Genomic DNA, 15,202 nt, shown 5'->3' on the forward strand with positions numbered 1-15,202 from the left:
ACAACAAATATCTTTGATATGACAGGAAAAGGTCTTGAGTGGATCAAGTTGAGTCTTTTAATCCTTTTGAAACGAATAAAACACGGTAGAAAAAGCCAGCCGACACGTGTTTCGTCGCACAATGGAGAATTGCTCTGCGACTTCTTCAGGGCACTCAGCCGGTGATAATTCCAACCCCGCAGGGCTGCTAGGTAAGACGGACGAAATGTAACCGTAGTGCAGTGTTGTAGACAGAGTGTTACTCCACTGCTAATTTTCAATAAGTGATTCCAAGACTGGTGCATAGTTTCAGAGGTATAGTGCCATTGCACTGCGAAAGTACAAAAGAGAGAACAATTCTTGCTTTTTCGCCTTCAGCGTTTGGCGGGATCCATTATGTTGCAATAAACAAATTATGTTCCCAGGCCTCGAAGACTGGCATGTTTTCTCATGGTCTCTTCTGCGAGGGTAAGATAGTGCAAGCATAGTTTTTCAACAGCATAAGCACGTGGGAGCACAAGCTCCTTCTAGACATACCAGTGACCCCTCTAGCTTGGGCCCACACTGTCGCGTTGCCACTTGGCACCTGTCCAAATTTGACCAGAACAGTTTCGGGTTTGCGCCGATCTGCCAAGCGCACAAGTCTCTTTCCATTTGGGAACTATGTTGTTTTTGGGCTACAGTAGAACTTAGTTTGAGCTCTCGCGCCGCTTTCAGGTCTTCAGTGAGCTTGATTCTAATGAAAGAGTGATTGAACAAAAGCTGACAACATTAAACCGAGTCTCAAGAATGTATGCCAACTTTAGAATCAGTGTCACATTCCCACATGTTACAACCAATTACAACTGTAACCACACACCTCTGCTGCCATTGTTAAGGAGGGACAGTCCTTTTTGAGACCTAGGATCCGGTTCCAGGACTTCTTTGTCCCTTTAACAGAGACAGCACTGGCAAACGAGTTCCAATAAGGAGTCGGAATCACACCAGTTTGCTGGCTAGATAGTTTCTAATTTCAAGGTCATACAACAAAGGGTTTGGGGAGGGGTTAAGTTGTCTTTCCTAAACCAGAGGGCGTTCCAGGAAATTAGACAGATAAATGGATGACATTCATTAAAAAAGGCATGTTATTGTGGTTGCTGTTAACATTTTTGGGTTGGGCGCGATACCTCTCCCCATCCAATCAGAGTAGGTAAAAAACCCAACAACTTGAAGGCAGCAGGCATGAACCTGCAGAGCTCAAGGTGGGGCAGACCCAGACGTTTCCAAGTGTGACTCCAGGCAAAGGGAATGCGAGCACACTTGTTCTGCTGACAACAGTGTACACAGGCTCACGGGCTGTCAGGATTGTGGCGTGCTCATGTCTATCAGAGAGTTTTATGAAACTAAATCCTGGTCCTGGGGCAAGACAGAGCTGCCTGCTGACTCTACTCAGCCCAAGGACACAAGGGGAGCCTGTGATCTGACTGCAATGCCTCCCTGAGAAACCATTGACACCAATGATTCACAAAGAAAATATCACTTTCCCATTGTCCAGCACTCCCAACATTTGTCTCATGTCCCCAAAATTATGGGGGTTGAGGAAACAAAATCATACGCCTTGTGCTCTGGATGAGCGCGCAGGAACTGATATCGCCTGGATTGTGATCACAATGATAGTGCATTTGTTCTAATGAATGTTTTTGACAATTCTATCCCACAGCGTGCCAGTGTGTTATTAGTAACAGGTCAGTGGTCGGTTTTAATAAATCAGCTGCTGGAAAAACAGCCCACGGGATGGAAGTAGCAACCATTATCCTGTCATCGTGTCCATGACACCAACCAGAAGACATCTATTCGAGACATTGCTTGCCAATACCTAATTCAGGTTTTACTGAAATCAAAATAAAAGAAACAACTTTTGTGGGCAAAATAAGAAAACACTTGCAAAGTTTTTGTTAGACGATCCAGCCAATAGAAGGTAAGTTAGATGCATATTCAAATTGAGTAACACTTCTTCAAAGCTGAAATGCATCCGAATTTGTCTTTCGTACTAAAAATAGAAATCAATAAAATACTATGTAAACTAAACATAACAGACATAAAGAACACTGACAAAGCACTAAAATAGTGAAGCACAATGATATCCCTGGAAATCCACCCACAGTGTGTGGAAGGAAATAGGAAAAGAAGTCAAAGAAACACATCACACCCTCTGAAAGTGTGGTCAATAAACCACTTGCTGCGTTCATTCTGGCCACTCGCCACTTTCTTTAGATTAAGAATCCGTTTATTCTCTTTTTCTTATGATTTTGTCAATGTTGCGGCCTCTTGGGTTGCATTAGTACTTAATTTGCAATCCATGGTGCATTGAATATACATATTGCTCTTAAAGAAATCTTCTACCAATGATGCATCGGGTACTCTGCGACAGAATCTGGATATGAGTGGGTTGATTAGTTTTCAATCTTCTTGCAGTGCGTTAGCAATGTTTAACGTAGAACATTGCTTGTTATTCAGTCTTCACATTTATAGTAGTCCTGTTGTTGTTTTGTGTAGGGATTCCTCACAGGATGAAGATTGCATGGACTGACCATCTGTTGATGGAAGTTTCTTCCTCTAGGGAAGGCAAAGACGAGAGCTTTGAAGTGTGCACTTCCACTGGGGCAATGGCCTGGTTGGAGAGTATCAGTTTCACTGTCCTTTGTAAGTCTGGTTACACATACTTATTTATCACCATTATTTTTGGGCGCGGATGCGGCATTGATTTTCCATTGGAGTATCGCCCTGGTTTCTCTCTTAAGAAACATGCGCCACCGCAGGCAGGCTGTTTGCGACACTACCTTGTTCGGAAGCAGAATCATGTCCTAGTTCACACTGTGAGTGGAAAAATGATCTATAGGTCACGCTTCTGCGCATGTGCTGACGTAAGAACTAGCCTGGAAACCTGTGGCCAGCAGAAAGCTGAGGGCCAAGCTTGAGCATAGACTACCCAGACAATGGAGCAATAACTTACTTTACCTCATCTCAGCCATCGTGGTTGGTGGTGCTTTCAAGTGGTGATCTGCATAGCATTGCCCATTTACTCCAGTTTATGGGGCTTTGACCTGCAGTCTAGTTTCCCACCCACTCTTCTTCATCACCCTTGCCTCCATGCATCAAGGCGGTAGTCTGGATAAAAGGGTGACTCCAGGGGACACAGTCCATTGGCCATCCAAGTCATGTTCATCCTCCATGAGAAATCCATCTCTGATGGAGCTTTTCTCCACACTGTCCTCCATGCTGGGAGTGGCAGAGCTGTGGCCCTGCAGAGCCACCATGCTGGACCCATACCTGCAGCCAACGACCTCTAGCAGGAATCGAACTCCAACATTTCAGGACAGTCTGACCTCTTTCACACTCAGACACTCCACTGCAGGCTCTCATCCAATCACAGACATGCAGAATCAGCCCAAGGCATGCATGACCTGTGACACCATTTATTCTTCCTTAAAAACAATACAGAATGTGCCTCCACATTTCCTGGGACAACGTATGAGGCATTGGTGTAGGAACACAGCACAACCATTCCCGTACATGACAACTTAGCTACCATGCTCATATCTCGTACCATAAGAAAGAGAATCCTATATTAGAATCATGCACATTTTTGGGCAGTTTTCATTACATTTACAGATGTTTCCTAAGTCAGGCTCGTCAACATATCCCACAACTATTTTTCTATTGAGTCATATCTGAAGGAATTGGCCTAATGGCCAGCAGTCCCATAGGTTCCTGTAGGTTCACTGTTGTTCCTGAGGAGTACGTTTCACCCGCCCTATTACCTAAGAACAGTTTCCTTTCTTACTGTCACTGTTTACCATCTTCAACTATGTCTAAAAAGTTGTCATCAGTACCATGGCTTTCCACAGAAAGTTCAAACCATCTCTTTGTGAATCAGTCACTATTGAATATCTTTAAGTAATTGTTCATGGCCTTTCCAAATGAGAATAAACTCATGATTCTTTTTTTTCCATAGTACTATATTGCTTTTAAGTGGGTTCACATCCCCATGAATAGATTCCTTCTTAAAGAATGCCACACATTCACCATGTTAGTGGAGAAAGGAGCACCACAAAAAGTGTCAATCAAATAGAAAGAGTATCACTATTGATTCATGAAACATCTAACAATAAAATTAATAGGCACAAGCGTTGGTCTGCCTCTAGTTTCCAAAGTGCCCCTAACCACGCTCATGTGTTCCAACTGAGGAATAATACTATATAGTGACTCGAAAGTCACCCTCATAAGAACATCTTGTTCTATTCTAAGCGGAAACTCTCTGTATTGATGAATGACATATTTTGCCGAAGAAATTAGGAGTTCTTGTAGCAAACAGTTTTCCTGAAATACACAGCCTTTATTACGAGTTGCCCAGTGTGGTATCCGGGGGGATACCACATGGGAAATTACCGGTTTTGGGAAATTACAGGTTTTCTGGTGTCTCTGGGCTTGAAAATGTCTGGCCTGCAAATACCAAACCTGGAGATACTGGAACCAGACCGTATAGAGGAGGTGCCGGGCCCCCCTGCTTTGCCTCGCAAACGAGGGCCCTCACTTGACAATGAAGAGTGTTATAGTTTCCAAAATTTCAAATTCGACTAGAATGAGGACAGTAAAAAAATCCCCAGTTAGAAATGTAAGAATATGTGTAAGAAAATGAGTCTTGAGGGATTACTCTCATTCATAAGTCATATGTGTATGTTTTTTCGGAACATTCGGAAAAGCCATATGAAGAATAAGTAATAAAATAGCTTTGATTTTTACATGCTTTCAATTGGAGATAACACAGGTAATATTAAATAAACAAATAGTGTGCATTATGGTCGAACAACAGGCCAGGTTAGATATGTATTGAAAGGAGGGGTGAGTAGTTGCTTTGACATTATACCAATGGTACCTCATAGCTCAAACATGTTCATCACTTGTTTTCTTTCGGAAACGACCAAATGCACATCCTACTAACTTAATTTTGTAAACAAAGCAAATACAGAACAATTAGAATCGGATGTCACTGACATATGCTTTGGAAAAAGAAATGTATATTCTGCTTCTTTATGCCTGGCGGTAATACCATAATAAATTTAAAACTTCCTTTGCAAGCATTAGTGCAAATCCCTTCAAGATGTCAATTAAGTTTGAACGCTTCCATTTATCAACAATTTTTCTCTCTCTACTAAACCCTTGACTTGTGGGTTGCACCATGCAACTTTCCTGCTAAAGTTTCTGTGTTGCTGCAGGGGGAAAAGTGGTACTCCGTTATCTGTTACTAAAGTCAGGAAAACCCTCTTAGGAATCCAATTATCGGTCTGCATTTGGCCTGGCTACAAAATCATACTTCACACATTTCAAGTAACATTTCTCCAACACAAACATGTATTTCATATTTTGTGGCAAGATATCAATCAACGTCACAGCATCTATAGCTATGATGTTTATAAGGACGATTTAGGAGTGCAATAGTGATCTATAGCATATTATTCCGTGTCCAGAGCTTGCCCAATATCCTATTTTATTTACTCATACACATTTTCCATAATGCTATCTATTATTGGCAACCAGTACATTTTATTTGGATTTTTTAAGTCTCGACTGGACAGCAAACGCGCTGTCTCTTCTAGACATGTTGTTAACAGTCAGTGGGCTACAGCCCTCCCACATGCATATAATTGGTTTGCTTCTGCATCACTCTGGTATACTTCGTTCTCGTTTGCCAGTAGCATAAATGTGTCATGACTCTTCCTGTATTTGGCCCTCCACTTGAGCATGGACCAAGTGCTTGTGTCCATCACTGCTCCAGTTTTGGAAACTACTTTTTTCCTTGTCTTAGAGCACTCCATACGAGTGCTCGTGTTTTCACAGTGATATGTAGTACAGTCCCATTTGTATGGTTGTTTACTGTTTTATGTACTGCTTGTATCTAAGCTTCATATTAGTGACTAATGTAAGGCTACATTCAACAAATAGGAACATTCTGCTAACCAAAAACGTGAAAACATAAAACGTACAACTGGAGAAAGAATAAAGCGGTTACTGATGTAGCAAAATCAGCACAACTTGCAAAACTGATAAGTTCTGTACCATCATCTGAGGTGTGTGCTGTTACACCTTCTACATAACGGTTCCTGCTTGTCATTGTACTCCCTAAATAATAAATATACTTTTTTGAACTGTCAGTTGCTCATCCTTATAATATCTATGGTATTCCCCTGTGCATCACTGATCTCACAGGCTTTTTACGTAACTTTTGCAATCTCATTAAAGAAAATGGAGAAGACTCTCTCCATTCATAGCCATATAGCATACGGAAGGAAGAATGTTTACACATGCGCTGACTTGCAAAGATGATTTTGTTGGCTGGCATGGCATGGCCAAGGGTGACAGGGGGAGACAAAGGAAGGATAAAGTGACTACTTCTCCGCTACACCACTACTTACATGGCCGTCAGCAAATTCAGAGCAACTCTCATTGTTGATCTTTTAACACATGCCATTTCCCTGCAATTTTATCACTTCTGTGTTCCATAACAACCAATCCCAAGGCTGAATAGATTAGTGAAGACATCTGTGAAGTGAGAGGCAATGCTAATGTTGAAAGTGACCTAGGATTGGAGCATTGACAGCGCCTTAGCCAATGCCAGTGGACGGTAGTTTTCCAAAGTGCTCATTAGCTGTGGAGTCGCCATGTGCCTATCTCCGAGCAGGTTTTAGGTCTCAGCTAGACAGCACATGCGTGGTCACTTCAGGACGTTATTAACAAGCACATGCGTGGTCACTTCAGGACGTTAGTAACAATCAGTGGGCTACAGCCTGCCCACAGACTTACCATTTGTTTGCTTCTACGTTGCTCTCAACAGACAGCGCATGCAATAATGGTAAAACACATCTACAGTGACAACAGCAATAGCTCAGTCAGTGCCGAGACCAATTGGCTTAGCCAATGTTAGTCTTTCCTGCAGGTGATGCTGTTAACCTGTACTTGAGATCAACTGCTAGTGAAAACTTTGCAGATTGTGCTAGCAATTCAACCTTCACTATTCTTCAAAGCAGTTGCACCCAACTTTCCATCCATCATTCTTTAGGCCCACGTTGAACTCTATATCGGACCACCTACTTCAAAATTCCATCATCATGCATTGAACCAACGCCCTCTTCCAACATAAGCACCTCTTTGCAATTTGTATGGCATCCACCAATCCTGCCACACATTCCGTATCAGAGATATCACTTTCAGGTCCACGATTTGTCAATTGCATGCAAGATTTAAAAATAAATCCTTTAATCTGGCATGCCCAATATCAAAATAATTCTCCTGCGGTTCTCACACTAACGTCATCAGCCTGGTTATCATTCACTTTTGCAATTCCGCTACCAAATACCAAAATGCCCCATGGAAAGGGTTTGAAATGGTAGACAGCCCACCCATAAGGCACAGCGCCTCTATCAAGTGGCATGATGGTTTAGACACTCAAGCTGTAGAACTCTTGGTTTTCAATCATCCAAACAACACTTATATTCATAGAACTTGTGTCTACTATGCAAATACATCTCTCTCCCGCTACATGAGGATTCAATACAAGTGCAACCACAATCATTACCTTTACTCAAGAGATTACTCATCTTCTCAACAAAATATTGTTCCTTCTCTTATTTTTTCAGTGGTTCTTTGATAACTGAGGATACATGACCTAATCTAGAATATTATTCATATAAGTTCAAGAATGACCATAGGTATTCTTTATATTTGGGGAAAAGCTGATCAGTGATAGTTTCAACAAGATTTGCCTTCGGTATCAAACCTTGTGATAGTAAAAAATGGCCCAAGTTTTCCACCCTCCCTTGACAAACAGGTATATTTATATTTATCAGTCATTCTCCACCGCCTCAATATACTTGACACTTTCTCCAGCACTCTGTCGTGCTCCTCATGAACGACTACTTTAATAAAAATACCATCCAAAGATGCTGTAAACCCAGAACATTTTGGAACAACCCAAATAGTAATCTCAAATATCTCAAATCCTCATTTTGTGTCACAAACATGACATGTGAATGAGATTCAGGAGTGATCACAATATGCTGCAAAACTCTGACTTACAGTCGAAGACAGAGAAATAGTTTTCTGGCCCGTATTGAGCGATCCACTGTTGCATTTTATGTGGGATTGATCATCAATCGGATTGCTTTTATATAGGGAGCATTAGTCTTCAAATAGGGGAAAGTCAAACTGATGTTTTCTTAGCTACAACCACTGGAGCAACCCGCAAAGAATCAACACATTTGATGACTATTCTCTAAACATGCAGCTTTCTACTTCTAAAGTAAAACTACACATCTGTGACTAACATCAGTGATTTGAGCCAATATACAAAGCAGTCTGAATCAAAATTACGACATCTTTTAAATGGAAAACATGACAAAATATGCACATGGGTAAACAGGAAGTGCTCCAATAAATAGCAAGGGAAGATACGTTTCCTACAAATTACAGCAGTTCAGCGCCGCAATATTTAGCAACATTAGACAATTCACAAAAAGAATAATTTCTGGGACAGTAAGGTACAGTTTGATCCCATTTATTGGAAAAGAGAAAGAAGAAAATAGCGAGTAATTGAGAACCCATTTTATTTCATGATGTTCAAGCCGTAATTCAACATAGAACAGAATTCCGGAAGATGCTGATAAGGGAATTTATGAGGACTTGGTGAGACCAAAAGCAAGATCTAGATAGTATCAGACAGAACAAGAAGTTCCAGTGGAAAGGACCCAGTGTTCCGATGGAATCCTAGAGTAGAGAGTTTAATCCCACAACATATGTTAGTTCAGCTGTAAGAACTAAAGAGATGTCACATCACTGAGTTCTGAAGAAGCTGCTGATGTTTATAACGTGCTACTTTATCTGCAGAACAGAAGAAAAACCCCGATAAAGACCATGCCAAGAGGCGTCTGCCATGCAGAGGGCCATGGATGCCCGTGCGCCATTAGACCAGTATGCTATCTACGTCTAGTGCCATGGGCTCGAATGTAAAGGAGCCTCAGTCTAAAACAGAAACATAGGCTGTTGTGAACATGCCACACACAAACTGAAGCTGGAAACTAAAAAAACATGTATACAACTAATGTGTCGAACTTAGAGAGGAATCCTGCCAATTGGTGCACTTGGAAAACTATCCAACATCAAGGTAATCTACACAAGCGCTTCAACGCCTTACATAGGGGTAGAAAGCGCTTTATAAATGTTATAGTGCAATAAAATTCAATACATATATCATAGGTTTGGCACAGATCATGTGCTAAAGCAGCAGAGTTGGCAAAGTTTCAAAGTCACAGAGTCCCCTCAGCAGATGACAGCCACACTTACGCCCCATTAATTACAGCTGAGTTGACCTGCATTTTCTGCACGAGTCTAAAGCATATAGGAGCTGGTGCAAAATAAAAACACTGGGCAAATCTATTTGAACCATTTCAGTTTCTTGTGTGATACGACTGGAGCAAAGTCATTTTACAACAGTGCATATGATGGAAACTCATGTTTGCACCAAACATTGATGCAACAGTTTCGAAACCACATGCAGCACTCTCAGTTAAATAACATAACGAAACACTTACTGCTTATATATCACTCAAACTTAGCAATAAAAAAGAGAACAAAAAAATCCTGGTCCATAAATTACGCATGAAAATAGTGATGAAACTCTATTTGCACAGTTTTTTTTATTGGTGCAATGAAAAACAGGAACAAACTGAACGTGCATCAAAGGTGCCCTTTTTTTAATGAATACGAAGTAGGAAAAATCAATGTTCTCCACTTTGTGATGTGAATTCTGTAAAAATAGTTTCACAACAGTTTGTGCCAAGCTTCCCTGAATGTAATCTAATTTGCTCCATTCCCTATACACAAGCAGCAAACAAGATGCTTATGGATGTGCACAATTTATTTTGCACCAGCACAACATTTCTGTGATAAGCCTTCCAAGGGAGTCCCAAGTCTAAAATGCAGACGAGAGCCACTTGTTATCTCCTGTTTGACTCCAGACACACAACCTAATACATCAAATGTTGCAGTGTGTGCACATCAGTTCACACTGAGTAGGGGCGTGCCAAACACACTCCACTCTGAACGAACAGATACATGTCACATATGTAAACCCTCACAATGGGTTAATGTGTGCTAATAACACACTCCACCGTCAGTGAAAACATGCATGCCCTCATAATGGGTTAATGTGTTAATTGCACACTCTACTCTCAGTGAATAGGTACATTCCACATATGTAAACCCTCACAATGGGCTTGTCAAAGTAGTTAACCCTCACAGTGGGTCAAGAATATAAACATTCACAATGACTGCATACAATGGACTTTAACACCCACAGTGACTACATCGCGGTGTGTTGCACAAATATAACACACTACTACACACTGCGTGAACACGTGCACCTCATACAGACCAACCGATTATGTGACTCAGTAGCAACGCAACACATTTTTAAACCACGTCACACATTTAACACCCCATCACCACCACTGAATAAACGAGTGAATTATCCCTGTCACCATTGCTTTAAATGGGCCGGCTGTCCGGTACTTTTTTGTTTAGCGGGGGAGAGTAGCAGCACTTCTCAAGAAAAATGTAATACTTTTGATTGGAGAGTACCAGCACTTCTAGTTTCCCATTTCAAGCACTGCCTGTCACATCACAGCCTTCACTGTGACTAAATGGGAATGTCGCACATCCCCACCCTCACAGTTTGAGCTTTAATAGTGTACAGCCCACGTGAACTCTTCCAGCGAGAGTCCAGGTGTCTGACACGTGAATCCACCCTGACTGAAAAGCTGCATGCAAAACATTTAAATTCGTAGACTAGGCGAATGGCTCCTCTCACACAACTTAACACCGACTACAGAATAGCACTATGTCACACTTTTAAAACTCCGTGCTGCATGCGGGCTTTCAGACCTGCACTCTGATCACAGATGTCACACTAGTAAACCTTCACGGCGAGAGGCTGCATAAGATCCTTCACACGGAGGAAGGACCTGCATGCCACACTTGTGAACCTTGTTCAGGCTGAGAAGGTGCATATCTCAGTTCTGATCCTTCACACGAGTACAGCCATGTCACGCTTGTGAGCCTTCCTTCTCAGTAGCAGGATGTCACGCTTTTAAACCTGCAAGGTGCGTAAGTAGTTGCATGTCACACTTGTGAAATATCTCACTTCTATTCACTGTGAGTAAGCAGCGGCATGTCACACTTGTGAACTATCTCACTTCTATTCACTGTGATTAAGCAGCGGCATGACACACTTGTGAACTATCTCACTTCTATTCCTCCACGTGAGTAAGCAGCGGCATATCACACTTGTGAACTATCTCACTTCTATTCCTTCACGTGAGTAAGCAGCGGCATGTCACACTTGTGAACTAGCTCACTTCTATTCACTGCCAGTAAGCAGCGGCATGAGACACTTGTGAACTATCTCACTTCTATTCACTGTGAGTAAGCAGCGGCATATCACACTTGTGAACTATCTCACTTCTATTCCTTCACGTGAGTAAGCAGCGGCATGTCACACTTGTGAACTATCTCACTTCTATTCACTGCCAGTAAGCATTGGCATGACACACTTGTGAACTATCTCACTTCTATTCACTGCCAGTAAGCAGCGGCATGACACACTTGTGAACTATCTCACTTCTATTCACTGTGAATAAGCAGCGGCATATCACACTTGTGAACTATCTCACTTCTATTCCTTCACGTGAGTAAGCAGCGGCATGTCACACTTGTGAACTATCTCACTTCTATTCACTGCCAGTAAGCAGCGGCATGACACACTTGTGAACTATCTCACTTCTATTCCTTCACGTGAGTAAGCAGCGGCATGACACACTTGTGAACTATCTTACTTCTATTCACTGCCAGTAAGCAGCGGCATGACACACTTGTGAACTATCTCACTTCTATTCACTGCCAGTAAGCAGCGGCATGTCACACTTGTGAACTATCTCACTTCTATTCACTGTGAGTAAGGAGCGGCATGTCACACTTGTGAACTATCTCACTTCTATTCACTGTGAGTAAGCAGCGGCATGTCACACTTGTGAACTATCTCACTTCTATTAACTGAGTAAGCAGCGGCATGACACACTTGTGAACTATCTCACTTCTATTCACGGTGATAAGCATCGGCATGTCACACTTGTGAACTATCTCTCTTCTATTCACTGTGAGTAAGCAGCGGCATGTCACACTTGTGAACTATCTCACTTCTATTCACTGTGAGTAAGCAGCGGCATGTCACACTTGTGAACTATCTCACTTCTATTCCTTCAGGTGAGTAAGCAGCGGCATGTCACACTTGTGAACTATCTTACTTCTAGTCACAGAGAGTAAGCCGCGGCATGTCACACTTGTGAACTATCTCACTTCTATTCACTGTGAGTAAGCAGCGGCATGTCACACTTGTGAACTATCTCACTTCTATTCCTTCACGTGAGTAATCAGCGGCATGTCACACTTGTGAACTATCTCACTTCTATTCACTGTGAGTAAGCAGCGGCATGTCACACGTGTGAACTATCTCACTTCTATTCACTGTGAGTAAGCAGCGGCATGTCACCCTTGTGAACTATCTCACTTCTATTCACTGTGAGTAAGCAGAGGCATGTCACCCTTGTGAACTATGTGAGTAAGCAGCGGCATGTCACCCTTGTGAACTATCTCACTTCTATTCACTGTGAGTAAGCAGAGGCATGTCACCCTTGTGAACTATGTGAGTAAGCAGAGGCATGTCACCCTTGTGAACTATGTGAGTAAGCAGCGGCATGTCACCCTTGTGAACTATCTCACTTCTATTCACTGTGAGTAAGCAGAGGCATGTCACCCTTGTGAACTATCTCACTTCTATTCACTGCCAGTAAGCATTGGCATGACACACTTGTGAACTATCTCACTTCTATTCCTTCACATGAGTAAGCAGCGGCATGACACACTTGTGAAATATCACACTTCTATTCCTTCACGGTGAGTAAGCAGCGGCATGTCACACGTGTGAACTATCTCACTTCTATTCCTTCACGTGAGTAAGCAGAGGCATGACACACTTGTGAACTATCTCTCTTCTTTTCCGTCACGGTGAGTAAGTGGCGGCATGTCACTGTAGTAAAACCTGCACCTTGAGTAGCCGCTCGTCACATTTACACCTCCACGCTCGATCACCTTCACATCCCACTTTTAAAACTTCACGCTGAGTTCCCGTCTCACTTCTCAGCCCCCGCGCAGAGCCGCACATTGCAGCCCGGATCAGAGCGGCCAGCGGGGGCCGGGGGCCGGGCACTCACCGGTATAAGCCTGCAGTCCGCGCCGTGTGTGTAGCTATGCTGGCCCGCTCCGCATGCTTCTGTGCGGCAGCTTGGAGAGACTGCGCCGCTCCGCCTCACGGTTCTCTGTGCGACTTCTGAATCCTCTCGGGGATCTGTGGACCTGTCCCCCGGGCTCCCCTGCCAGTCTGCCTCCTCTCCGCAGCCCGCGGTAACTTTCAGAGCCGGCCCGCCCTGCAGGAGCGCTCCTGAACCCACACACTTCAAGGTAGGCTCGGTTTAGGACAGTAAATTATGGGCAGAAGGCGCCCTCTGCCGGCAGTGAGGTCTAAGGACCACAGGACTCACCGGGAACTTTCGCACAGTAGTGAGCCGAAATTAGCACATGGTAAATAAAGCCAGTATGACGTGGGTCGACTTGTCAAATAGCTCTACAAGCGACAACATAGGCACGTAACACTAATTTCAATGAGATTAGGGGAGAGAAGGGATGTTGTTATCTACATTATAGTGAGCCCCACACAAGCTGAAATCTAGTTGGTATTGTTCACCATAACAGAGACAGTGTGCTTTCAACTGACAATGTAAAACAAACATGTTTTTATTAACAAAACTGTGAGAAATCGTGTTAGTTGATGAGTGTAAGTATCCACCCCAAGTAATGGGAATCCTTGCCTTGCCAAGGTAAAAGACTCAACTCAGCAAATAAACCTGAGCTTAACAGGGCAGGGAGCAGACAGGCTTAATTTAGGGGCAGTGTGTAAAGTATTTATGCAGCACTCAAACAGTAATAAAGGCGAAATCCAAAACAACAAAAATCCCAAAACAAATGATAAAAATAGAGTCAAACTTAGTAAAGAAAATAACACACAAATAACAAAAAACAAATAAGAGGAACAGGAGGTATGAATTTTTGAAGTTTCGGGTAGAAATAGCACAAAGAATCACTAAGTGCCAATGATAGTGAATAGTCACGGAAGAACAGGACCTAGGAGAAATTTGACGCTGGCCGTATTGGAGTTCAGGTCGGATACACTAACCAGGTTTGTCCTGGTCAAAGATTTTACCTTGTGTCTTTAGTCCTTTAAGTTTCAATCCACCACAGGAGTACATTTCTAAAGCCCCAGGATCTCAGGAGATGCACTTGGAGACTCACAGCAGGCAGATAGAGGCCAACAGGAGAGTCCAGTCCTCATCCAGTTACAGGAAATTGTATTTCTCTGGTTATATGAAAAGCGCTGGGGTGGAAGGGGGAATTCTGGATCAATATGTGAATAACTGTTGTTCTTCCTTCCTAGGGGTTGGGGGCTACATCGTGGATTGAGGTGACACCCCCTCCATCATCAGCAGTCCAGTGAAGGGACTAGCTTCCAGTCCATGGCCTGTCTGCTCATCCTGCTGTTCGTCCCTACCCTTGCCCCCTAAACAACTCTCCTCTAAGGGCAACTGGGTGCAAGGCAGGCTGACCATCACAGAGAATGTCCTGGTGAAGCACCATTTCACTGTGGCAGACAACTCTGCTAGTAAGCTGGATGATCAAGGTCTGTGCTGGGTGAATGATCAGGGCTGGTGGTACATCACAGGTAGGGCTTTAAGTGGGATGAAAAAACTGGGGGGGGGGGGTCTCTCAATTGTGTGTTGCCAATGTAATTGAGGGCGTGGCTTAAAAACACAAAAGCTAAAAATCTGTGCTTAGCATAGTGTGCCGCCGACTGGTATTAAGCGGTTTCTGTCATTGCATCCAGATATAGATACAAGTAACATCATACCTACAACAAGTCAGGACTATTGGCTTTGTCAATGGTTGTTAGTTGCATAAAATAAATAAGCAGCAACTGTGGCTTGTATATAATATTGAAAAAGCTTCCACTTCAAGACCAAGTGAC

At 42.9% G+C, this 15,202-nt stretch overlaps 1 protein-coding gene across 2 annotated transcripts in view; it reads right to left on the reverse strand.

Moving 5' to 3' along the window:
* Window positions 1-13,542, reverse strand: part of DAPK2 (death associated protein kinase 2) — a 640,584-nt gene extending 627,042 nt beyond the window's left edge. Inside the window, exon 1 of one of the 2 annotated variants that reach the window (XM_086959404.1) lies at window positions 13,338-13,542. The gene's annotated coding sequence lies outside the window, so the exon portion shown is untranslated. The remainder of the gene's footprint in view (window positions 1-13,337) is intronic. The other variant, XM_086959403.1, reaches the window with a different exon arrangement.
* Between the last annotated feature and the right edge of the window lie 1,660 nt (window positions 13,543-15,202).

Source organism: Lissotriton vulgaris, chromosome 2_2, assembly GCF_964263255.1.
Source record: "Lissotriton vulgaris chromosome 2_2, aLisVul1.2, whole genome shotgun sequence".
Taxonomy (NCBI): Eukaryota; Metazoa; Chordata; class Amphibia; order Caudata; family Salamandridae; genus Lissotriton; species Lissotriton vulgaris.